This window comes from Macrotis lagotis, chromosome 2 (assembly GCF_037893015.1).
Source record: "Macrotis lagotis isolate mMagLag1 chromosome 2, bilby.v1.9.chrom.fasta, whole genome shotgun sequence".
Lineage (NCBI taxonomy): Eukaryota > Metazoa > Chordata > Mammalia > Peramelemorphia > Peramelidae > Macrotis > Macrotis lagotis.
Genome location: NC_133659.1, coordinates 211,876,297 through 211,900,859, shown reverse-complemented (window position 1 = coordinate 211,900,859; position 24,563 = coordinate 211,876,297). Strand labels below are relative to the sequence as shown.

Sequence of the window (24,563 nt, the reverse complement as noted above, 5' to 3'; positions counted from 1 at the left end):
TCTAAAAAGCCAATTACTTAAAAGTTGTTTAGAAGAGGGAGCTCAACCTTGGTATTTCAGAAGCTTTAATTTCAAATAACAAAAAGTTTAAAGAAGAAATTAATAATATGCAGACCATGAGTCACAGAATAAAAGAACAGACTAGACAGAGAAGGGGAAGATAATTAATGAAGTGAGCAAGATAAAGAGAAATCCTTTTTAAAATGGCTCAGAAAAAGAAAATAAAACTAAGAAATTGGAGGAGAGGGAAGAAGTGGAGATTTAAAATTATGCTTTAAAGTAGATTGAAAAAAGCAGCTATCTTCATTCTTATTGAAATTGGCTCAGAGAGGAAATAAAATGCAAACTCAATAGTGTAGAGAAATCTATCTTACCCTATAGGGGAAAAAAAGTAGAGCAAAAGGATAGGAGAGAGGGGACAGGGGAGGGAGGATGGTGTGGGTGATAGAAGAAGAGAGGGAAGATCTTGGGAGAGGGGATAGTCAGATACAACACACTTTTGAGAGAAAGGGTAAAAAGAGAGAAATAATAGAATAAATGGGGATGGGGGGGCAATAAGAGGAGAATAATACAGCTAGCAATAGCAACTGTGGGGAAAAAATATTGAAGCAACTTCTCTGATGGACTTATGATTAAAGAATGTGATGGAGCCCAGAAACAGAGTCCACCGTATCTGAACAAAGAATGGAGAACATTTTTTCCCTCTCACTTTATTTTTCTTGCAGTTTCTATCTTTGTGGGGGGAGGAGGAATTATGTTTACTTTTGCAACAACACTAGTGTAGTAATATGAAAATAAATAAATGAAATAAAAAAGTAGCTAATTGAAGAAACAAAATAATGTCTTGAAAAGGGAGAAATAACAAAAAAATTTGATTCAGAAAAATAGATAAAATTGGAAAAAATATGCATAGATCAGTTTTGTTTATTTTTGCCTTCCTTTTCAAATTTTAAAATATTATTTATTATAATATATGACTTTTGGTGAGTAACAGGTAGAAGAATACAGGAAAAAATACTGGGTGATGTAAATATATATGTATATATTTTATATCATGTTTTATATGCATATATATCTATCAATCTAATAAAAAGGAAGGGAAATATATTAACTACCAGCAATTATTAATATTCTTGTTTGCTAAGGTTCTTTTAGCATATTCTGCACCCCCCTTGCCCACTACTCTACTTCAGACAATATGGAAATTGATAGGAACTGAGGAAGTGGAGCCAAGATGACAGAGTAAAACTAGGACTTGACCAATCTTTCTCCCAGACCTTTCCAAATACCTTTAAATAAATTAAAAATACATTCTAGAGTAGTAGAACCTACAACAAGACTGAGTGAAACAAATTTCCAGCCCAAGACAACTGGGAGGATCCATAGGAAGAGTCTATTACAGTGGTGTTAGAAAGGGCTGCAGGATAGCCTTGTAACACAGGAACAAATGGGCTCCAGCCATCCAGACTCAGATTGCTGAGTACCTGGGTTCCTGGGGGCACCTGAGTCCCTGGCAGCAGTGACAGTTCCAGACCTCTCAGTCCAGGGATTGCCAAGAACAACTTGGAAGGTCAGCAGGAAAATTGAGTGAAAGTGGAGCCCAGTCCAGCGCAGGCCTCAGTGCAAATCCTGCCTGAGAACCAGGAGCAGGCCTGGAGAGTCACCTGCAGTGCTTCAGAGTGCTCAGACAATGGTTGTAAAAGGTGTTAGGGGGCATTGCAAAGGTCTCTTTGATATCCCTGAGACAGAATTCCTTGACTTTGCCCATACCCAGATCCAGGTTGCAGTCTGGGGTCCCAGTCTCAGGAAAAGGAACAGCAGCACAATAGAGAATGTTGCCTGCAGCAGAGCAGGGATCCTCCTCACAGTTCTAGGGCAGACCTTAACAAAGAATTAACATCAAGCCATAGGCTGGGGAAATGAGCAAACAGTAGAACAAAATAAATCCAACCATAGACAATTACTTTGTTTCTATGGTGGATCAAAATACACACTCAGAAGATAACAAGTCGAAGCTCCTGAATCCAAAGTCTCCAAGAAAAATATGAATTGGTCTCAGGCTATGGAAGAATTCAAAAAGATTTTGAAAATCAAGAAAGAAACACAGAGGAAAATTGGGAAGAGAAATTAGAGTGATGAATGAAAATCATTAAAACCAAGCCAGCAGCTTGGTAAAAGAGTTACAAAAAATACTGAAAACCCATTTGGGTCAAATGGAAGAAGCAGTCAAGGAGAAGAAAATGCCTTAAAAAGCAGAATTGGCCAGATAGAAAAAGAGATATAAAAGTTCTTTGAACAAAATAATTTAGTGAAATGTAGAATGGAGCTGTAGGAAACTGATGACTTTGTGAGAAATCAAGAAAGAGTAAAACAAAAGCAAAAGAATGAAAAAGTAGAAGAAAATGTGGAAAAACCAACTTATCTGGGAAACAGATCTAGAATAACTTAAAAATTATTGAACTACCTTAGAGTCATGACCAAAAAAAGGCCCTAGAGTTCATTTTTCAAGAAATTCTCCAGGAAAACTTCCCTGATATCCTAGAAGAGATAAAATAGAAACTGAAAGAATCCATTGATCACCTCCTGAAAGACATTCCAAAGTAAAACCTGCTAGGAATATTACAGTCATATTACAGAACTCCCAAGTCAAGAAGAAAATATTGCAAGTAGCTAGAAAGAAACAACTCAAATATAGTGGAGCTACAGTCAGGATTGTATAAGATTTATTAACTTCTACATTAAGGAATCTTAGAACCTTGGAATATGATATTCTGGAAGGTAAAAGAGCTTGGATTACCTAGCAAAACTGAATATCCTCTTTCAGGGAAAAGGTGAACATTCAATGAAATTGGGGACTTTCAAATTTTTCTGTTGAAACAACCAGAACTTAACAGAAAAGTTTTATTTTCCAGGACTTAGGTGAAGCATAAAGAGGGGTTGGATGGTAATGACAAATTATGAGTGATTTAATGATGTTGAGCTGCTTGTATTCCTGAACAGGAAGATGCTACTGATAACTCATATGAACCTTCTCATTTATTATGGCAGTTAGGAGGAGAATATATAAACAAGGCACAGGAGGGAGCAGAATATTAAGGTATAATATTTTAAAAAGATGGAATTATTGGGGGAGAATGGAATGTAATGGGAGAAAAGGAAAGGAGAGGTAGAATGGGGTACATTACTTTACGTAAAATAGTCAAGGAAAAGTTTTTTGCAGTGGGATGAAAGAGGGAGAAGGTAAGGGCAAGTGAGTGAGCCTTACTCTCATTGGAAATTGCTCAGAAAGGAAATAACATACCCATGTAATTGTGTATAGAAGTCTATTTTACCCCACAGGAAAATAGGAAAGGAAAGGGATGGGAGAAAGAGAATGGGGGAGGGAAGGGGGGATGTAGGTGATAAAAGAGATGGAAATTTATATGAGAAGATAGATGCAACAAACTTCTGAGGAGGGACAGGGTAAAGCAGAGAGAGAAGAGAATAAATGAGGGAGGGGAAAATAGGATGGAGGGAAATACAGCTAGTATTAGCAGCTATAGAAAAAAGAACAATGAAGTAATTTCTCTGATGGTCTTATGATAAAGAATGCTATCCAAGCCAAAGACAGAGTTGATGATGTCTGAAGACAGCATGCTTCACCCCCACCCCACTTACTTTACTTTTCTTGAGGCTCTCTTTCCTTGTATGTGTGTGTAAGGGGTGGTATTTTACTTTTGCAACATGACTATTGTAGTAGTGTTTATTATGGCTACACATTTTTAACCTACACCAAGTAACTTACTTTCTCAATGGGATAGGAGGAAGGCAGCAAATTTGGACTCAAGGCTTTGGAGGTAAATGTTAAAACTTGTTTTCACATGTGGCTGGGGGAAAAATTTAAAATAAAATAAATTAAGTAATTAATCTCAAAACTCAGAAAAAAAGAATAGATTCACTGTACAGTGTTAAAGAAAAGCAGGCTATTTTGGAAGATCATTGATTTTTCAAGATTGTTACAATAAAGAACTAGCCATAAAAAAGAAATAGAGACTCCAGAGAAAGAAGGGAATTAGTATGTATTTTCATTTAATGCAGTTTCTATTATCTCCTCCCTCTCCAAAATTATTTGCTGGGTACCAAATACTCAGTCTTTCTATGCTCATTAGGCCTGTATTAGGATATTAGAAATTATATCTTTTGATAGGCTTGGACATTAAGCTAGACACTAGCAATATAAAAGCTATTTCTATTTCTATTTCAAAAGAATCACTGAGATTTCTGCTTTATTATATTAGGCTTCAGGAATCCAATTTTACCTCTTTTATGAGAAAAGCATGATACTTATACCATAATATTCAATAATTTTATTAAATTAGAATATACTTGCCAATGAGAACTTTTATAATACCTATAAAGACCTCTTTAACAGGTCCTCAGTTTTTGCTCTGTCATTATGGAAAATGAAAATGTAGCCTGGGAGTAGGAGTGATAGCACAAGTATTCAAGGAGGTCAAATATTTTCAACATCACATTAGGATAATTTCTATCATTCATTAATAATTAAAAGAAGTTTGTACTGTTATTTCCTTTTGTCTTTTAGCAGTTACTGTCTATTGCATAACATATATATATATATATATATGTATATACATATATATATGGTTTTAAGTTTTAATTAAATGCTTAAGTTTAATTAAATGTTAAGTATATCAGAACCTGCCCTCATCTGTAAAATGAGCTAGAAAAGTGGAGTGGCAAACTACTCCAGTATCTCTGCCAATAAAATCTTAAGTGGAGTCATGAAAAGTTAAACATCATTGAAAAACAACTGAACAACAACAAAACCTGAATTGCCATGGTTAACACTACTTCACTGATAGGGTATGCTGGGTGTGATTAGTTAGTCATAAAACTTCAAGAAATTATTAATTTGGCTATAACAACAAAAATTTTCTTTATCTGTGAAATATGAATATAATCTAGACTGCAAACATTCATCTGGCAATACTAAAGTAGAAACTATTGTACAGTACTTAGTGTAAAGTGAGTCTTGGAAAGACTAGAAAACTTTAGCTCATGCTTTGTAGCAAAGGAATGGTGTATACAGTGCAAAGCTTTATGTTCCTTCCTGTTTCACCATAACTGTATGTTTTTCTTTGCCATCTTTTGTTTTCTAGAACTTCAATAGAATCATAAAAGCAACCAAGGTAGAAGAGACACTAAGATCTTGTTTTATGTTTTCCTCAAGAGAACATTGGGATGAAAATCTGGTTTCACATGTGCAGCTGAAAAAAATGAGACCCAAAGAAATAAAGTAACATGTAAACATTACAATTTGTGTCAGCTGAAACCCAAGCCTGGCATCTGGCATTGTGTGTGTGTGTGTGTGTGTGTGTGTGTGTGTGTGTGTGTATGTGTGTGTAATCTTAAATTAAAGACAAACATGGAGTAGATAATCTCTTGCATTCAATTCCAAAATTCTGGGGGGGTGGGATGGGGGAGGAAGGGGAATCAATCTATAATCCAATTCTCTTTTAGTTTCAAGAAAATAAACCCAGGAGGAATTTCAATAATAGCCAAATACACCATCTAGCTCATATATATAAGAAAATGTTTGATCAACCAAATGATATGAACATTATTTATATTATGAGTCATTATATATTTATACAGTGAATCACAAGTCAGACTCTTGTATATATTTCCTTGAGAGACTATTGTGATAACTATCTGGCTGAGTATGAATAGAAATGTTTTGTGATTGTAACAATAACCATTTCTCTCCATTGTTATAACCTCCTTTTCACCCCTCAGCCCTTTGGCAAAGTGCAGTTATACCCTGAGAACCAGAGACTGAAACAGCTCCAAGAAAATATGATTCTGATGCCATCTGTCCACATTGACTTCAATTAATATTTTCCCTATGTAATTTTTATATCTTGAACAAAATGCTCAGTTAAAATATTATGATCTGCTCTATCTTTTGTGATATCAGTCTATAAATTTTTCTAAGTTCTTAATTTATGCCAGCTCTTTGGAATACAAAAAGAAGGCAAAAAATTGTTCCTGACCTGAAAGAATAATCTAATATAGGAAACAACAGGGAAATAACTATGGTCAAAGATATACACATCATCATGTAAATTAATTAGCAAAGAAAAGATACTATTATTAAGGGGTTTTGTAAGGTAGGATTTTATCAGATTCCTAAAGAAAAGCACGTCAATCAGAAGGCAAAAGTAAGAAGAGAGCATTTTCTGGAGGGGGGGAAACAATGAAAAGGCTGTTGTTTTTTGATCATCTTTGACAAACTGATAGCTATGAGGTAAAAGCTCAGAATTGCTTTAAATTGCATTGCTCTAATCATTAGTTATGGTGACTTTTTTCCACTTATATAGTTCATAGGTTTCTACCATTGAGATTTGCATGTTCATATCTTTAGATTATTTATCAGTTAAGTTTTTCTTAGAATTTTACATGGTTCTTGGAAATTTTTTATCAGAGAATCTTGCTATAAAGATTTTAAATATTTCCATTTTTGCATTAACTATTAGATTTGTTTAAGAAAAAACCTTACAAACAAACAAAAACTTTTATATAATCGAAGTTATTTATTTTATCTTCAATGATCAACCCTTTGTTTGGTAATAAACTCTTCTTCTGGCCCTAGATTTGATATGCAATTTCTTCTTGTTTGTCTAATTTATGATCAGACCTTTTTATATTTATATGACATATTCATTATCTTGCTATAAATTGTAAAGTGTTGGTTTAATACCTAATTTTTCCATAATATTGCCTGGTTTTCTTAACAGTTTTTCCTTTGTATGGAATTCTGAAATAGATCTAACCATTCTGCAAAGCAATTTAGGATCATGCACAAAAAGTTTTCCAAAAAGTGCATGCCCTTTGACCCAATTTTACCACTACTAGACTTGTATCTCAATGAGATCAAAGAAAGAGGGAAAAGGAAAATATTTAGAGTAGCTGTTTTTATGGTGGCAAAAAAAAGAGGCAAAGCAGGGAACTAATTGAATTAATTGGCTAATGTCAAACAATTTGTGGTAGAAGAATAAAATTAAACATTATATAAGGTTAAAATGATTTCAAAGAGACATTAAGGACTTTTATGAGTGGATACAAAGTGGAGTGATCAGAGTGAGAAAAGCAGTTTATACTAAATCATAAATATTACAAAACCTAACAATTTTGAAACTTAAAACATCAATTATGATAGATAAAGAGGTTTCACAGAGAGAATGTGGACCAATAAGATGAATAAGAATTGAATTTTCAGATGTGACAAATATGGTAGTAAGTTTTACTTAATAATGTTTATGTAATAATAGAAAGTAAGAATTTCTTTTTACTGTATTGTTTTGGAAGGCAATGAGGTTAAGTGGCTTGGCCAAGGCCACACAGCTAGGTAATTATAAGTGTTTGAGACCAGATTTGAACTCAGGTACTCCTGACTCCAGGGGTAGTACTCTATCCTGAGCTACCTAGCCACCCCTTTACTGTATTTTTTTTTTTAGTATTTCAGTTGTTAGGAGAAGTTGAAGAGGGGGAAAAAAGATTACTTTCATACATACATATATATATATATACACACACATTATGCAATATATATGTATATAAAACATATGTATACATGTATATTTACATAAGACTACATACATTCATATATGTATATATTATATACATATTTTATACACATATTATATTATATATGTTATATATACATATATATATATATATATATATATATATATATATATATATATATATGAAAAAGGATAATGCTTGAAATTGGGAGATAGAGTGTTTTGAGAAAGAGACAGCAAAGAGGCCAAGTGTCATTGGCTCATACATTGGATCTTAGTGATAGGTCACTGCAGTTTATTGGTAAAGGGGATAACAGGAGGTATTCTGGGAAAATGTTGAAACAGGTTAAATTTCCAGATTCTCTGTATTTCTCCACAGTCAAAAAATCACCACAGAATGAGTGTACACCAGCAAAAGTAAGAGATGACAGCAGTTGTCTTCTGAAGACTAATGGAGGAGATAGAAAATTCAGGACCTCCAGGGGCTGAGGTTTAGCCTCAGTTAAGTGTAGAAACCTCCAGGCCTACTACTGAATCAAGAAATACAGGCCCTGGAGCTGCTCCATTGGCCAAAAGACCAGGACTTAAGCAATTTCACCTCATCTATAACCTCACTCACCAGCTAAAGAAATTTTGCCTGGCCAGAATTCCTCTCAGGACCTCAGGAAGCTTCACCTCACAAACTTTCATCTAAGGAACAACAGAAGGCTGAGTGAGGCTGTTCCAGAAACCAGGCCTAGTGGTTCTGACCATTCATGGTCACCAACTGTTAACAGTGAGGAGAAGCTGGCAAAAACCTGGTGAGGACAGGATCATGGGGTTCAAGGACAAGTTGGGGACAGCATGACTGGGGATACTAATTGTACCTTAGGAGACAAGAGAAGATAGAGGCTCTGGACATCATTCAGAAAAGAACAGTAAGAAGAACCTGAAGCCTAAGGCAACATTACCTATAATTTGAGATTAAAACCTAAATATAACAATGAGCTGCTGAAAATAAAACAAAATTAAATTAAAAATAAGTAAACATATATATATGTGCGTGTGTTTATTAATAAGAAAAATCAATTTAAATGCTCTGAAAAATATAGTCAGGATTTCACAAGACCTAGAAGCTTTTACTCTAGGTCTTTTACTCTTTTACTCTTCTTGGAACAACAACAACAACAAAAAGAGCACAAAGAGCAAAAAAAAAAATGAAGTTGAGGTTGTTTTCAAAAATAACTTGCCTAGCAGAGTCAAATATAATCCTGAATGAAAAAAAATGGATATTTTATGAACTGAAAGACTTACAGGTTATTTTTAACAAAAAGACCATAACTCAATGAAAATTTAAATATGAAAATTCAGAAAAGATAGGAGGAAAGCATTAAAGACTAAGCCTAACGAACTCATTAAGATCAAACTAATTATGTATATATATATATATATGTATATATATACATATATATATATATATGAAAATGTTATCAGTATTATTAGAACTGTCATCATTGCTATGGGAGTTTGATGAAAGGTTGGTATGGTATGATTTAAAAGAAAATGGGTAGGAAATGGTAAAGGGGAACAAATCTATTACAAAAATGGGGCATGAAAGGAAGAACAAACATAAAGGGAGCAGGTAGGGTGGAGGACTGATCATTAAATTCAGAAATAACCAGGTGATAGACTAGTTTTCTTTCCAGGATGCCTAGAGATTACTACTATGATCTTGCCTCTCTGACAGTAGTGTAGAAGTGTACCAAAATCTTCCTTGAATGACTCTAATACATGAGGGGCTATTTCCCACCACAAGGTGATTTCCTTGGGCTTTTCCATGTATGATGGGCTTTTGGAGCATGTCCAATTCACATAGCAAGGAAAATCCTTAAAAGGCTTGTCCTGGGTGTACCCAGTTCTTTTAACATGAGACACTCTGCATTCCTTACCATGAAGGTGGGTATTATTTCCTTTGATGAGGCTTAGTCACAACAAGTTCTTTCCAAAATCTTACTTCCTGATGTGTCCAGAGGATGAAGAAAAAAGTTCACTCACAGCCGAGGAGCAATGATCTGAATCAGTGAGGGGAAGGAAGTCCTTTTTGCTTTTATCCTGGTTCCAAGAAATAGGCCTAGGGATATTTGTATTTGTTCTGTGTCATTTTCCTTTTCTAAATCTGGGAATTGAGAGGAGATCTCTAGTTGGTCTATTAAGCCCAAAGTTTGAGCCATGATGACCTTGGAGTCAGGATCCAGCAAGATGTTGCAACCAGCCAGCTAACAAGGAAGCCCAAAGAAGCCAGGGCATCCTGGACTCCCATCGGAAAGAACCTTTGGTTTTGCAATTCAGGACTCTACAGAAATCTATTTAAGCTCTTCTTCCAAGACTGAACTGGTATGGGGTGGGGGTGGGGGAAGGATTATGCTTTCCATACACTGAGGAAGTATGTTTATATATATATTATACTTTTGAAGTAAATATTGCTTTGTAAAAGTTAATTCAACTGTTGATGGTTAAATGGAGTTCTAATCCAGGGAACATCTCCCTAAAATTAAGAGGACAGCATCAAGTAGGGGCTGAAGTCATTGCCAGATGACTAAAGCCCTTTAAGAATACTAGCAGAGGGGTGGCTAGGTTGCACAGTGGATAGAGCACTGGCCCTGGAGTCAGGAGTACCTGAATTCAAATCTGGCCTCTGATACTTAATAATTACCTAGCTGTGTGGCCTTGGGCAAGCCACTTAACCCCATTGCATTGCAAAATAACCTAAAAAAATACTAGAGGAATCTGGGGGAAATATAACTTACCTAACTTTCTGATTATAGGGGCCAGAGAAAGTATTATATGTAGAATAGATGTTGTATCTTAAATCTATCTCTTTAACCATCTCTTCCAGGATTATTGACCTTAAAAAGTTGATTTTAAAGTTTTGTTTGTGAAGTTTTTCCAGGCCCCCAAATGGTTAAAGGATTGGGTAAAGAAAGACACATAACTAAAATAGGGAACCTAAGAAGAGTAGGGTATCTTTGATAAAAGCCATTTTTGATAGAAATAGCCTTGGCTCTGAAGGGAAGAGACAAGAGAAATTTGATCAGACTTCAAACATAAAAGCTGTGTTTAATATATACAGTTGTCTTTTCCATACTGACTTATTTAAACTGCATGTTCTATGCAATATGTTTTGTGACAAAATTTGATGCTTTAAGGATGCATGTATCGTTGAAGAATAGATATTGTGAAAAGTTCCAAGCAGTACCACGGATAAAAAATATAGTTTAAATTGCTTCAGGCAAAGTCAGGTTTATTGGGGGGGGGGGGAGGTCAGAGAAAGCAGAACTGCAAATAGAGAATGAGAAGGGTTTTTTATGTCTGGCTTTCCCTCATAATTGGAGTCATCTGACAGTGGCAGGACACAATTGGAAATCATCAGTCAAAAGACAAGTTTATATATCCAGTCTTCCAGAGTCTATATATAATATTATTAAAAAGAAAAGGCCTAGAGGGAGAGTTTGAAAATAAGTAAGAGAATGTTTTGCATGACTGCACATATGTATATATCAAATCATTACTATATTGACTTCTCACTGGGGAAGAAGGGATGATTGGAGGCAAAATTTGAACTCACCATTTTAAATGTTAACAATTATTTTTTTACATGTAAGTATAAAAGATAAAAGAAAATATTTTTTAAAAAGAAAATTAATTTAAAAATGGGGAATGAAAGTACCTTGCCTAGGGCCAATAATTAGTAAGTATGATGGGAAATATTTGAATTCAAGCCTTCCTGACTCCAAATTCAGTTCTCTACTTACTAAACCATGCTAGCTATGCTTAGATTTAGCAACTGGACAGTGGAATTTAGATTAGGAAAACTGAGTTTGAATCCTACTTCAGATATCTATTAGTTATACAACCCTGTATCTGCTTCAATTTACTCATCCATATAATTGGTATAAATGACACAGGTAAAGTGCTTTGCAAAATTTATGGTGCTATATAAATATTGACTTTGATATTGTTATTGATACCCTGCTGATTGGATTAATAAATTTAATATATAATTTATTTAATTTCCCCTGGTTATATATAAAAAAATTTTAAATTCATTTTTAAAACTTTTGAGTTCCAAATTCTCTTCTTCCCACCCTACTCTACCTCTTTGAGAATACAAGCTATTTAATATAGGTTAAAAATTTATAGCCATGCAAAACATTTCCAAAATAGTCATGTTGTGAAAGTAAACATAGAACCACCCTCCTAAAAATAGAAAGTCTCAACAAAAATAAAATTTTTAAAAGTATGCTTCAATCTGTATTCAGACACTATCAGCTCTGTCTTTGGTGATAGACAGTAGTCTTTATCATAAATCCAGAATTGTCTTGATGGCTTTGCTGAGAAAACCTAAGTCATTCGTAGGTGCAAATCCTAAGTTATTGGCATTACTTTGCATATAGCACATTTCCCATGGCATCTCATGTCAATCTTTCCAGGTTTACTGACAGCATTTCATTTCTTTTAGTAGATTCTCATATTTTGTGATAATCACAACCATTGTTGTTCAACCATTACCAATTCCTTGCCCTCAGAAAAGAACTGCTATAAATATCCTTATATATAGGTCCTTTCCTTTCCTGTTTTTTTTTATCTCTTATGAAAAACAGACTTAGTAGTGTCATTACTAGGTCAAAGGGTAGACATGGTTTTATAGCCCTTTAGGCATAGTTCCAAATGCTCTACAGAATTGTTTTATTATTTCACAACTCCTCCAATAGTGAATAACTCATTTTCCCTACATCCCCTTCAACATTTGTCATTTTTATTTTTGTCTTATTATTCTATCCAATAGGCATAAAATAGTATCTCGGAATTGTTCAAATTTGTATTTCTTTAATCAATTTAGAACATTATTTTGATATGACTATATAGCATTTATAACCATATGAAAACTTTATATATTTGATAATTTATCAGTTGAGAAATATTTTTTATAAATTTGACTCAGTTCTCTATGCTTGAGAAATGAAGTCTTCATGAGAGAATCTTACTTCAGTATTTTCCCCCCACATTTACTATTAATATTTCCCTTCATCTTGTTCCTATCAACTCTATTTATTCTGTTGTCTTGCACCCTGTCCCTCCTCAAAAAGTGTTTTGCAGCTGACTCCCCCTGCCACAATCTTCCCTCTTTCTATCACCACCCCTCCCACTTTTTCCCCAGTCCCTCCTGTCCTACTTTCCTCTAGTATAAGTTAAATTTTATACCTAATGAGTGTGTATCTTATTACCTTTCTGAATCAGTTTCAGGGAGAGTAAGGTTCACTCACTCCCCTTCAACTTCTCCCTCTCCCACTGCACTGCAAAAGTTTTTTCTTGCCTCTTTTATATGAATTTACCCCATTCTATCTCCCCCTTTCCCTTTCTTCCAGTACATTCCACTCTCATCCCTTAACTCCAGTTTTTTTACTATATTATCCCTCCATTTTGAACTGCCATTTGTGCCTTGTCTATAGATGTTTCTTCTAAATATCCCCATAAATAAGAAAGTTCATATGAATTATCAGTATCATCTTCCCATGAAGGAATATAAGCAGTTCATCAACATTAAGTCCCTTATGATTTGACTTCCCTGTTTAGCTTTTTATGCTCTACTTGGGTCTCATATTTGAGGATCAAATTTTCTGTTCAACTCTGATCTTTTCATCAGGAAGGTTTGAAAGTCCCCTATTTCACTGAATATACATCTTTTCCCCTGAAAGTATATATCCATTTACTCTAGATGGTTGATTCTTGTTTGTAATCCAAGGTCTTTTGCCTTCTGAAATATCATATTCCAAGCCCTAGGATCCCTTAATGTAGAAATTGTTACATCTTCTATTATCCCAACTGTGGTTCCAGGATAATTGAATTGTTTCTTTCTGGATGCTTGTAACATTTTCTCCTTGATCTGGGAGCTCTGAAATTTGACTGTAATATTCCTGGCAGTTTTCATTTTGTGATCACTTTCAGGAGGTGATTGGTAGATTCTTCCAACTTCTATTTTACCCACTGCTTCTTGAATATCAGGGCAGTTTTCCCTGATAATTTCTTTTCTTTTCTTTTCTCTTTTTTTAAGGTTTGTGTTAGGCAATGAGGTTAAGTGGCTTGCCCAAGGCCACATAGCTAGGTAATTATTAAATGTCTGAGGCCAGATTTGAACTCAGGTACTTCTGACTCCAGGGCCGGTGCTCTATCTACTACACCACCTAGCCACCCCTATTCCCTGATAATTTCCCCATAATCAATTAATTTTTAAATTATCTCTTCTAGATCTATCTCTCCTAGATCCAGGTCGCTTGATTTTTCCAGTGAAACATCTCACAATTTCTTCTAGGTTTTTTCATTCTTTTAGTTTAGTTTAGTTTTTTTCTTGATTTCTCACAAAGTCATCAGTTTTCTTTTGCTCAGTTCTACATTTTAAAGTATTTATTTTCTTCAGTGAACTTTTGAATCTCCTTTTCCATTTGGCCAATTCTGCTTTTTAAGACTTTCTCCTCACTGAATTGTTTGGACTTCTTTTTCCATTTGGCCAAATCAGTTTTTTTTAGTTTATTTTTTGTTTATTTTCAATCATATGCACACGTATATTTTTAAGTTACAAAATTTCCTTTCACCCTCACTTCCCACCCCCCTTCCCCTAAGCAATAAACAGTCAGGTTAGCATTATACATACATATTTTGATAAACACGTTTACAGGTTAGTTATTTTCTGTCTGAGGAATTAGGATTAAGGGAAAGAGATACATAAGAGATAATTTTTATAAAGTATTCATCAGATTCTGAAGGGTTGGGTTTTTTTTTTAACCTGTTTTTTGTTTTGTTTTTCTTCCTCTGGATGGGGATAATATAATCCATAGTCAGTCAAATACAGTTGTCCTAGCAATCTGGTCTGCTGAGAGGTGCTGCTTTCATCAAGGTTGTTCATCTCACAGTGTTGTTGTTGATGTGTACATTGTTCTCTTGGTTCTACACTCCCTTCACTAAGAATCAGATCCTGTAAGGTATTCCATGCTTCTCTAGAGTCCAACCATTTATGGTTTCTTATAGAACAATAGTATTCCATGGCATTCATGTACCATAACTTGTTTAGCCATTCTCCAATTGATGGGTATCCCCTCAATTTTCAATTCTTTCCCACTACAAAAAGAGCTACTATAGATATTTTGGAACATGTAGGGTTTTTTCCCTTTTTTATAATTTCTTCTGGATATATATATATATATATATATATATATATATATATATATATATATATATGTATATACCTGGAATTGGAATTGCTGGGTCAAATGGTAGGAACAGCTTTATTGCTCTTTGGGCACAGGTTCATAATGCTCTCCAGAAAGGTTGAATCTGTTCACACCGTGTGAGGTTATTAAAATATTATTTTCTTCAGCAATTTTTTGTGTCTCCTTCACTGCTGACTCAGTTTTCCTCTTTCCATTTTTTATCTATCTCCCTTACATGATTTTCATAAACTTTTTTTGAGCTCTCCCATTCCTGAGACCAATTCATGTTTTTCTTGGAGGCTTTGGATGTAGGAGTTTTGACTTTGTTATCTTCTTCTGAGTGTGTGTTTTGATTATCCTTATCATTATAGTAACTTCCTTGGGTTAGATTTTTTTCTTCTGTTACTTGCTCATTTCTCCAGTTACTGACTTGATTTTTAACTCTTGTACAGCTATTATTAGAGGTACTTCTAAGGACCTGCAAGTTTTCATTTTTTCCAAAGTTCTATGATCTAAGGAGAGGTTTTTAACTGCTCTCCTGGTCTGTATTCTGGTCTTTGAGTGACCACAAGCACTCCTTTATTCCCTGGAACTGTGAGGAAGGTCCCCCACATCCCCCTCTCCTCTCCTACAGCAGCGAGGTTTGTTGTGCTAATGCTCCTCCTTTTCTGGAACTGTGGCCCACATCAGAGTATGGACAAAGCAACCAAGTCTTGTCTTAGTGATAGCAAAGAGACCCCTGTAATCTTCTGACCCGCTTACTGTCTGTGGACTGAGAGCTTGGGGAGCAGTTGCTCTGACAATTCAGAGGTTCCCAAGAACTGTTCCTGGTCAGCTGGGGTCTGGTGTGCACTGCTGAGATCTGCACTGGACCATGTTCCTCTCTCTCTCTGGTGCAGCAGACTTTTCCTGCTGACTTTCCAAGTTGTCCTTGGCAATCTCTTAGCTGAAACATCTGGAAACTGCCACTGCTGCCTTTGGCTCAGTAGCTCTGCTGTCTGATCCTGGTTTGCTGGGGCTGGTCTGCTCTGGCATGATTGTGCTGCATTGTGCTCCTCTTCACTCTGATTCCACAGACCCTTCCCAACAATCTCCCAAGTTGTCTTGAGGTGGAAATTTGTTTCAGTAAGCCTTTTTGTTGGTTCTGACACTCTAGATTTTGTTTAGACTCAATATTTAATGATATTTGGAGTGGTTTGGGGGGGGCAGAGAACTTGAGTGAGTCCCTACTTTTGTATATTTGACTTCACCCCCCCAATTAAGTCTGTAATAATGATTTTTGAGGAAAATAAATAAATGAATTGTGTCTTTCTTGGAACTGCTTGGTTTCAAACAAACCACATAATCTTTGGGAGCAGTTTGATTATAACCATAACAATGAGTACATAATTGTATATTAATGAGTGTTGCTTATTCTTTTTATTGACTTATACAAACATGATAATATATAATATGCATGCATGACAATGGAGATTAGAGTTCTTTAAATCAATTTCTGCTTGATTAAAGGACAGTGAAACATCCTGAGAAAAATTGAGCCTGAGAAAATCCTGGTCTTAGTGTTTTATGCTTTAGTCAACTTGGAAGCTACTAGAGTATTGATTTTCTAGATCAGTCTGGTTTCAAGTACAGTTTCCCTGAGGAAAAAATAATTCTAGTTTACATAATTATAACTTTCATACTCATTATTTTTATCATACATACCATCTCATTATATGAAATTTTTGTTTATTATCATATAGACACTTTATAAAGACCTTAACAAAACTACTAAACTACCTTTAGATTTTTTTTTTCATATTGTAATTACCAATGAAAAATTTGGATTTTCTATTTGCTCTATCTCACTCTGTCACCAGAAAACTGTTGACTATTTGTAGATAAGTTTCTTGGTAAAAAAGAAGAAAGAAACAGAGAGGGAAAGGGAGAGAGAGAGAGAGAGAGAGAGAGAGAGAGAGAGAGAGAGAGAGGAGAAACATACATGGGACATTTGTTCTCCTCATATTGCAGTATTATGATGACTATTTTCCAAAAAACTACCATAATGAAAATGACTAGAAAATAAATAAAAGTATTTTTTGCAGAGAATGAAAAGTTGGATTCATCCTATCTAAATTACTTGTTAACTTACTCCAAATTAAATAAAGATATCCTTTTGATACCTATCAGCTTCAAAAATGAGAATAGGTGAGGATGGTAAGAAAAACTTGGATCGTGAACACAAAATGAGAATTATAAAATTATTTTACCATATCTGGGCTTTACCTCTCTTCACTGTGCTCAGACATTTCATTCTTGTATAACTCTTCTTTACCTCATTTGGAGTTTTCTTGGTAAAAATATTAAAGTAGTTTATCATTTTCTTTCCCAACTAATTTTACAGATGGGGGAAACTGGGTCAAAATGATTTAAGTGTCTTGCTCAGTCACACAGTAAGTGTCTGAGACCAGATTTGGACTTATCTTCCTGAGTTTAGGATGATTAAAAGAGTAATAGGTGGGGCGGCTAGGTGGCACAGTGGATAAAGCACTGGCTTTGGAGTCAGGGGTACCTGGGTTCAAATCAGGTCTCAGACACTTAATAATTACCTAGCTGTGTGGCCTTGGGCAAGCCACTTAGCCCCATTTGCCTTGCCAAAAAACCCCCTAAAAAACAAAACAAAAAAAAGAGTAATAGGATTAAATCAAGCATGCATAGAAGACATGAATTAAAAGAAATAAAATGATGAATGCCTAGAGGGACTGATTCGAAGCATAGTTGAAAGATAGGAGACTGTTCAAGGCAGGGAGACATAGTAAGATATCTGAGTCAGAATTTAGAACTTTCGTCTTTCTGACTTCAGTTCCTATCCATTATGCCATTCCCCAATTAATGGGCATCCCATCAATTTCCAATTCTTTGCCACTATAAAAAGAGCTGCTCTGAATATTTTGGGACATGTAGGACTTTTCCCTTTTTTATAATTTCTTCTAGATATAGTCCTAGAATTGGAATTGCTGGGTCAAAGGGTATAAACAGTTTTATTGCTCTTTGGACATAGTTCCATATTGCTCTCTAGAAAGTTTGGATCCATTCACAATTCTACCAGAAATGCTTCCATGTCCCAATCTTCTAACATTGATCATCTTTCCTTTTATTCATCTTGGCTAATCTAATAGGTGTGACATGATAACTCATTGTTGTTTTAATTTGCATTTCTCTAATCAATAGTGATTTGAAGCATTTTTTCTTATGATTATTATAACTTTAATTTCTTCATTTGAAAATTGTTCCTATCCTTTGACCATTTATTAAGTGGGGAATGACTTGTGATTTTATAAATTTGATGTGATTCTCTGTATATTTTAGAAATGAGACCTTTATTGGAACACCTGGTTGTGAAGATTGTTTCTCAGCTTTCTGCTTTCCTTTTAATTTTGGCAGCATTGATTTTATTAATGCAAAATCGTTTTAATTTAATATAATCAAAATCATTTATTTTACAGTTTATAATGTGCTCTAATTCTTGCTTGGTCATAAATTGATCCCTTTTGTATAGATCAGATAGATAATTTTTTGGGTATCTCTCTTTACGTCTAAATCCAGTACCCATATTGACCTTATTTTGGTATAGGGTGTGAGATGTGGATCTCTACCTAGTTTTGTCATACTATTTTCCTTTTTTCCCCCAACAATTTTTGTCAAATATTGAGTTCTTATTCCAGAGGTTGATGTCTTTGAGTTTGTTAAATTGTAGCTTTTTACAGTCATTTACTGCGGTTTATTTTGAACCTCTCCTTATCCACTGATCCATTACTCTTTTTCTTAACCAGTACCAGGCAGTTTTGATGGCTGCTGCTTTTGAGTATAGTTTTGGAACTAGTAGGGCTGGACCACCTTCCTTTATATTTTCTTCATCAATTCCCTTGCTATTCTTGCCCTTTTGTTGCTCCAGATGAATTGTATTACTATTTTGAAGTCCCTCATAACCTAACTCCATCTAATTTTCTTGAACATTACTCCCAGCATCTACCCTTCAGTACGAGCTGTATCCTCCATAGCTTGGCTTTAGGAATTTTCTCTAACTGTCCTCTATGTCTGGAATACTCTTCATAATCTTTCTAGCTTCCTTCAAATCTCAATTAAAATCTTTACTTTTACTTGAAGCCTTTCCTAATACCTCTTAATTTTAATGCCTTCCCTCCATTAATTATTCCTTTTGATTTGTCTTGTAATTAGTGCTCATTGTATATATTTGTTTGCATGTTGTCTCCCCCAACAGATTACAAACTTCATCAGGATAGTACAATATTCTGCATATAGTATGCACTAACTAAATATTAATCGATGTGCATCCAGATCCTTAATCTCCAAATCCAAATACAGTCTTCATTCTCTTCAAATTTTAAACACACCATCAAATAAATAAAAGCAGGGAGTTCAATACTGTCAGAATCTCATATTGTGTCTAGAAAGTATAGTAATTCTATTTTTTGCTACTTGGTAATTGTAAAGTTAGCACTTTTTAATACCAAGCACAAATAAAAATTTGTTAAGTGTCTTCTGAGTGTGAGTTGTCCTTACATATTAGGGAGACATAAAACTTAGGTAAAACTTTGAAATTGACACCCCCTCCAGCCTCCAACCCCCTGGGATCCATAGACTCTAGATAAAATACCTTTGGTTTCATCCAATGTACTCCTTTTACAGATAAGAAAATACGGACTCCAGAAGTAAAGGCACATGAGAACTCATATAATTACTTAATAGCATTTTCAAAGATCTTGCCTCTGATTGCCAGTGTTCCCTGTACTGTACTATATATCAATATGTTGTTGTTGTTTGTTGTTGTTGTTGCTGTTGCTGTTGCTGTTGTTTGTCCTTCCTGAGGACCAGTGTGGCAATGCAACTCTCTCCAATACTGCCTATATTTTCAACTCATAAAGGGTATGATATTGCCATGAGAAAAGCCTCAGAGAATCTGAGTCCCATTCCCAATTCCTGAAGAAAGATAGTAAAGAAAAAAACAAAAGAAACAGAATGTCCTCAATGAGGAAAAATTGGCAATGATTAAAGGCCCATCTTTGGAAGAAAGCATAACCTTCATACTCAATATTGGTGCCCTGGGATAAAATCCCAATAAATCAGCATTAGTAATCAATGAACCTTTTTGATATAGGACATGGGGCTCTTGAAGTATATATCTTTTTAAAAAGAATAGAAATAGGAAATGTGTGTATATATTTCTGCATAGGGGATAAAAGTAGCAATGAAAGATTTGATTCCTGGATTAGGGGAAAGGAGGAAAAGTTTAGACCATATTATGACAATATGATAATAGAGCATAGAGAAATAATCATAGTCACCATGGTTTTATCCAAAGCAAGCATTACTACACTAAACTCATCTCATTCTTGTTTTTTTTTTATTATTAAACTGATAGATCCAAGGAGATGCTTGTAGATGTCATGTCCAGAATTTATTGAAGTATTTGACAAAGTCACTCATGCATTTGTGGAAAAAATGGAAATTATACTTAGGTGGATTAAAAAGTCTAGAACCATCAAGTACTGATTAATGTTTATATCATCAGGCATTTGTGCTTTTATTTATATTGTTTAATACTTTCATGAAAGACATTGGTAAAATTATTGTTTCTCAAGTTTGCAAATGACAGAAAATTAGATTGTTATTTTTAGAGTTCATCTCTAGAAAGATCTTTACAAACTGTTGAGGAAAATCTATTAGGATAAACTTGAATGGGAGAAATGTAAAATCTTGCTTTGGGTGCAAAAATCAAATTCATAGCATAAAAAGAAAGAGGAATTACTAGATATAATTTTCAAATATATATGTATATATATTAAGCATATATCTTACATAAAATGTAGGATAATTTAACAGAAAAAGGGATTGTCAGAACCATAAGTAGCTATTCTATTTCTCTGGGTAAACTCTTTTAGAAAACATCTTGGAAGCACAAACATGCTTAAATTATGGTTTTATGATAAACATTTAACCACCCAGTTCTTCCTCCTTAAAAATATAGCCATGATACATTTAAAATTTAATCTACATTAACATTTTCCCACCATAATTTTTTTAGTTTAGACAGTCATTAACACAATAAGTCAAGCTCTCATTTGTAGTATTTACCAATTTCCAGCATCTTTCTGCTGTTAATTTAACAATTTGCTCACATGAGTTAGTCAAAGCTGCTTTCAGCATATAGCATTAAATGATCTTCTTGAGAAATCTTCAGTTGAGCTGATGGAATTATATTTATGGAAAAATGTCAGAAGGTAATTGGAACTAAGAAGAAAAGGCAAAGGAAGGAAGATAGTCCAGTGTACCTTGACAATAATGTTAGGAAAGCTATCACTTGGGGAAAAGAGCAGGGTGGAATAGGGCCAATCACATATTACCTGGGTTTACATGACTGATAAGAAGGGGAAGTCTTTTAGCAGTTTCTTATTTTAGTTGATTATTCTTCATAGAGTACTACATAAAGTTATGTCTATATGCTAAAGCAACACAAGTACTGTTAATTTCTTTTAAATTTTCTCCCAGGAAATATCTGCGTTACTAAACTGTAGCTATGATGCAACTGGAGATGGCTGGCCTGTTGGAAAGGGAAAAAAATATTTTGTAGGTACATGCTAGCTCTCTTCAAATTTTTGAACAGCCGTGAAGAAGCATGCAATTTTTTCCTGCTTGGCCCTAGTGAACAGAACTAGGAGTAATGAGGGGAAAATATGTCTGGGAAGTCTCTTATGTATGTCGTAAAGAAAAATTTCCTAACAGAGAGGATTCAAGGTATAAGTTGAAATAAATGTCTGCTGAAATCCCTTCCAGCTATATGATTCTCCTGTGATACAATTATATTCATTTGAAATGTCAGGCCATCCAACTTTAAATATCTAATAGGCCTATAGTGATGTGTAATTGGATAAATAAATTTCTGAATCATGTAACTCAAAAGATAATTAAACCCATGAATGTTAATGAGATCACTAAGACAGAGTTTAGAGAAAGGAAAAAAAAGAGAGAATTAAGGCATGTTCATAGTCCAGGACTCCGGATATAAATGATGAGCCATTAAAAGATATTAAGAAATGGTGTGAAGGGTAGATAGAAGTAAAAGAGAACAGGATCACAAAAGATCAGACAAGGAACAACATACAGGAGGAGACTGATAAGAGATCATCATACCTTGCAATTAGTATGACATCTATGGTAACAGACAGAAAATTATCTTTGAACCAGGGATTCAACAATATAATTTCTTTCCCTTCAGAGGAAAACAATGAGGGAAATGGAATTAACTTTATGTACTACAATATGGTTATCTATCTAGAAATTATTGATAGTTTATAAGGCATGATATCCTACAAATTATTTTTGAGATGGGAGAGGCTAGGTGGCACAGTGAATAGAGCACCGGCCCTGGAGTCAGGAGTATCTGGGCTCAAATCCAGCCTCAGACACTTAATAATTACCTAGCTGTGTGGCCTTGGGCAAGCCACTCAACCCCATTGCCTTGAAAAATGTAAAAAAATATATTTTTGAGGTGGGAAAATCACCAGGAAAAATGTATTTTGGCCTGAAAATCTGAATTATGCCAATTTTATAGTATGAATAAGTAAATCCCTCTCTCTTTCCAACCTATCTACAACATTTCCTACACCTTCTCCACAAAATCACATTCCTTATTTCTGGCATTTCTACAGATAAATAGAAGGATAACAGAATAGAAAATGAGATAAGAAACCTGCATTCCCTCCTTAAACGGAAAATCTCATAAAAGAAATCAAACTGAGGATGGTATACAAAAAACAGAGGGATGCTGATGTGTTGTAATTTCTAAGATAGAAATGTACTTTTTCAAGGGTTATATATAAAATATGAATTCTAGGACTGAAGTTATCATGGAGAATAAGAGAATTCCTAGACAATGAAATAGAAGTCCAAGAAAAAAGTTGACTGGGAAATGAAGAAAGCAAGAAATTCAGGAGATTTCAACAAATGTGACTATGTTGGTCAGATATCAAAATTAAATTTCTGAACATCAGCACAGAGGAGATATAATAATCTCCTTTATCAGAGTTTATGAAGATAGAAAACTCCAGAGAATCAGTAAAGAAGCTAAATGAAATATTTATTAGATTTAGAAAGGTAGCAGGGCACAAAATAATTTCACAAAAAAATCAGCATTTATAAATAGCAGTAACAGAAACTAAGAAGTTATAATAAGGAATTTCATTAAAATATTTTGATCAATCTTGGATTTCTAAATGTACTAACCAAATAATATATTAACTAAATAATGTATTAAATGAAAGGTGATATAAAATTTTTTTATTGAAACTGACATATAAGAAGGAAGTAGATGCTGAGGTCAGATGGATATTCCAGACAGAGTTATTTTGGTTGTTTTAACACCAAGGAAAAAAATAATATATAAGAAAAGGAGAATTTTGTGCATGATTTAAAATATTCATGCATGATGTGATAGCTTTGAGTACAACAGTAATATAACCTCTATTCTTTGTATACCACCCCCACCTTGATTGGTGGGGAGAGATTTCTTTTATGAGACCTTCCATTCAACGAGGGAATGTAGGTCACCTATCTCTTATTTTCTTTTCTTTTCCCCTTCTCTATCAATCATGCCCTTTCACTAAATACCTTCTTCCTTCCCTACTTCCCATTTCCTCCTCTTCTGCTTACTTTTGTATGTTGTTATCCCTCACTGAGTTGTAAGATTCTTGTAGGGAATGTTAGCTTTTCTTTGTGTCACAAATATTTAGTACAGTTCTTGGAACATAGAATATGTCAATAAAGGCTTATCGACTCCCCATTTGTTTTGTGAAATGAAGTCTAGTTCATTAATATTTGCTGAATGGAAAAAACAAGCAAAAACATAAACAGCAAAAAAGGCAATCCAGTAATGGATATTGTGGTAAATATAAAGATAAAGAAGTCATAATCTTCTAAATAATCTTTTTCCAATTTTAGCCTCATATGGTATACAAATCATAGAATTCACCATATTAAAAATAAAAAATATCCTTAATTGAAATTAATTGTCAGAAATGGGTGGAGTAGTCTACTCTGGGGCAATTCTGTCATCTTTAGCTAAAGCTTACTTGCTATCATAAATTCCATACCAGCATTGTGTTAGTCATTAAGCATCAGATTTCCTTTTTGGTTTTATGTACTTACTAAAGACCAAAGGGATGCCAGGAGATAACTTTTTATACTCTTGGACCACCACTTGTTGGAAAAGTGAACACTTTCATGATTTTACTCTTAGTCAGAGGGGAAACAAAGTTTATTTTCTAAAATTGCCCTCTGAATCTAAATATAGCCACGTAGAAATTGAAAATATCTGCTTTTACATTCTTTCCACATCTATGTGACCCATGATTGGAATATTGCATTTTTTAAATATATAAAAAGATTGCTTTATCATGAATAGATTGTTATAAAAATTCTTACTTAATAAGTTCTTCTGTTTGGCAGTATCTTATTAAATTCCCTTTATGTCCTTAGAATCATCCTTGTCTCATACCTTAAATTGTCTTCCCTTTTTTGAAAATTCTGCAATTCTTCATCACATGTCTCTAGGCCTGTCTCTGCAATGAAGCCCTCTATGATAACTTGTGGTATATAGTAGGAAGAACATTTAAAAATTCTTTAAAAGACATCACTTGTTATAGTACCTAGGACACAGCAAAAGCCTAATAAATGC

General features: G+C 34.3%; 2 long non-coding RNA genes across 5 annotated transcripts in view; one reads left to right on the top strand and one right to left on the bottom strand.

Moving 5' to 3' along the window:
* The window catches only part of LOC141514148 (uncharacterized), a 240,844-nt gene that overhangs the window by 107,257 nt on the left and 109,024 nt on the right, over nt 1–24,563 (bottom strand). For 2 of the 4 annotated variants that reach the window (XR_012475954.1, XR_012475956.1), the window contains exon 4: nt 3,785–3,866. The exons of the other annotated variants lie outside the window; for them this stretch is intronic. This is a non-coding gene — a long non-coding RNA (uncharacterized LOC141514148). The remainder of the gene's footprint in view (nt 1–3,784; nt 3,867–24,563) is intronic. 4 annotated transcript variants of the gene reach the window in all.
* Nucleotides 1–24,563, top strand: part of LOC141514149 (uncharacterized) — a 134,854-nt gene that overhangs the window by 87,018 nt on the left and 23,273 nt on the right. The gene's annotated exons all lie outside the window — the stretch shown is intronic.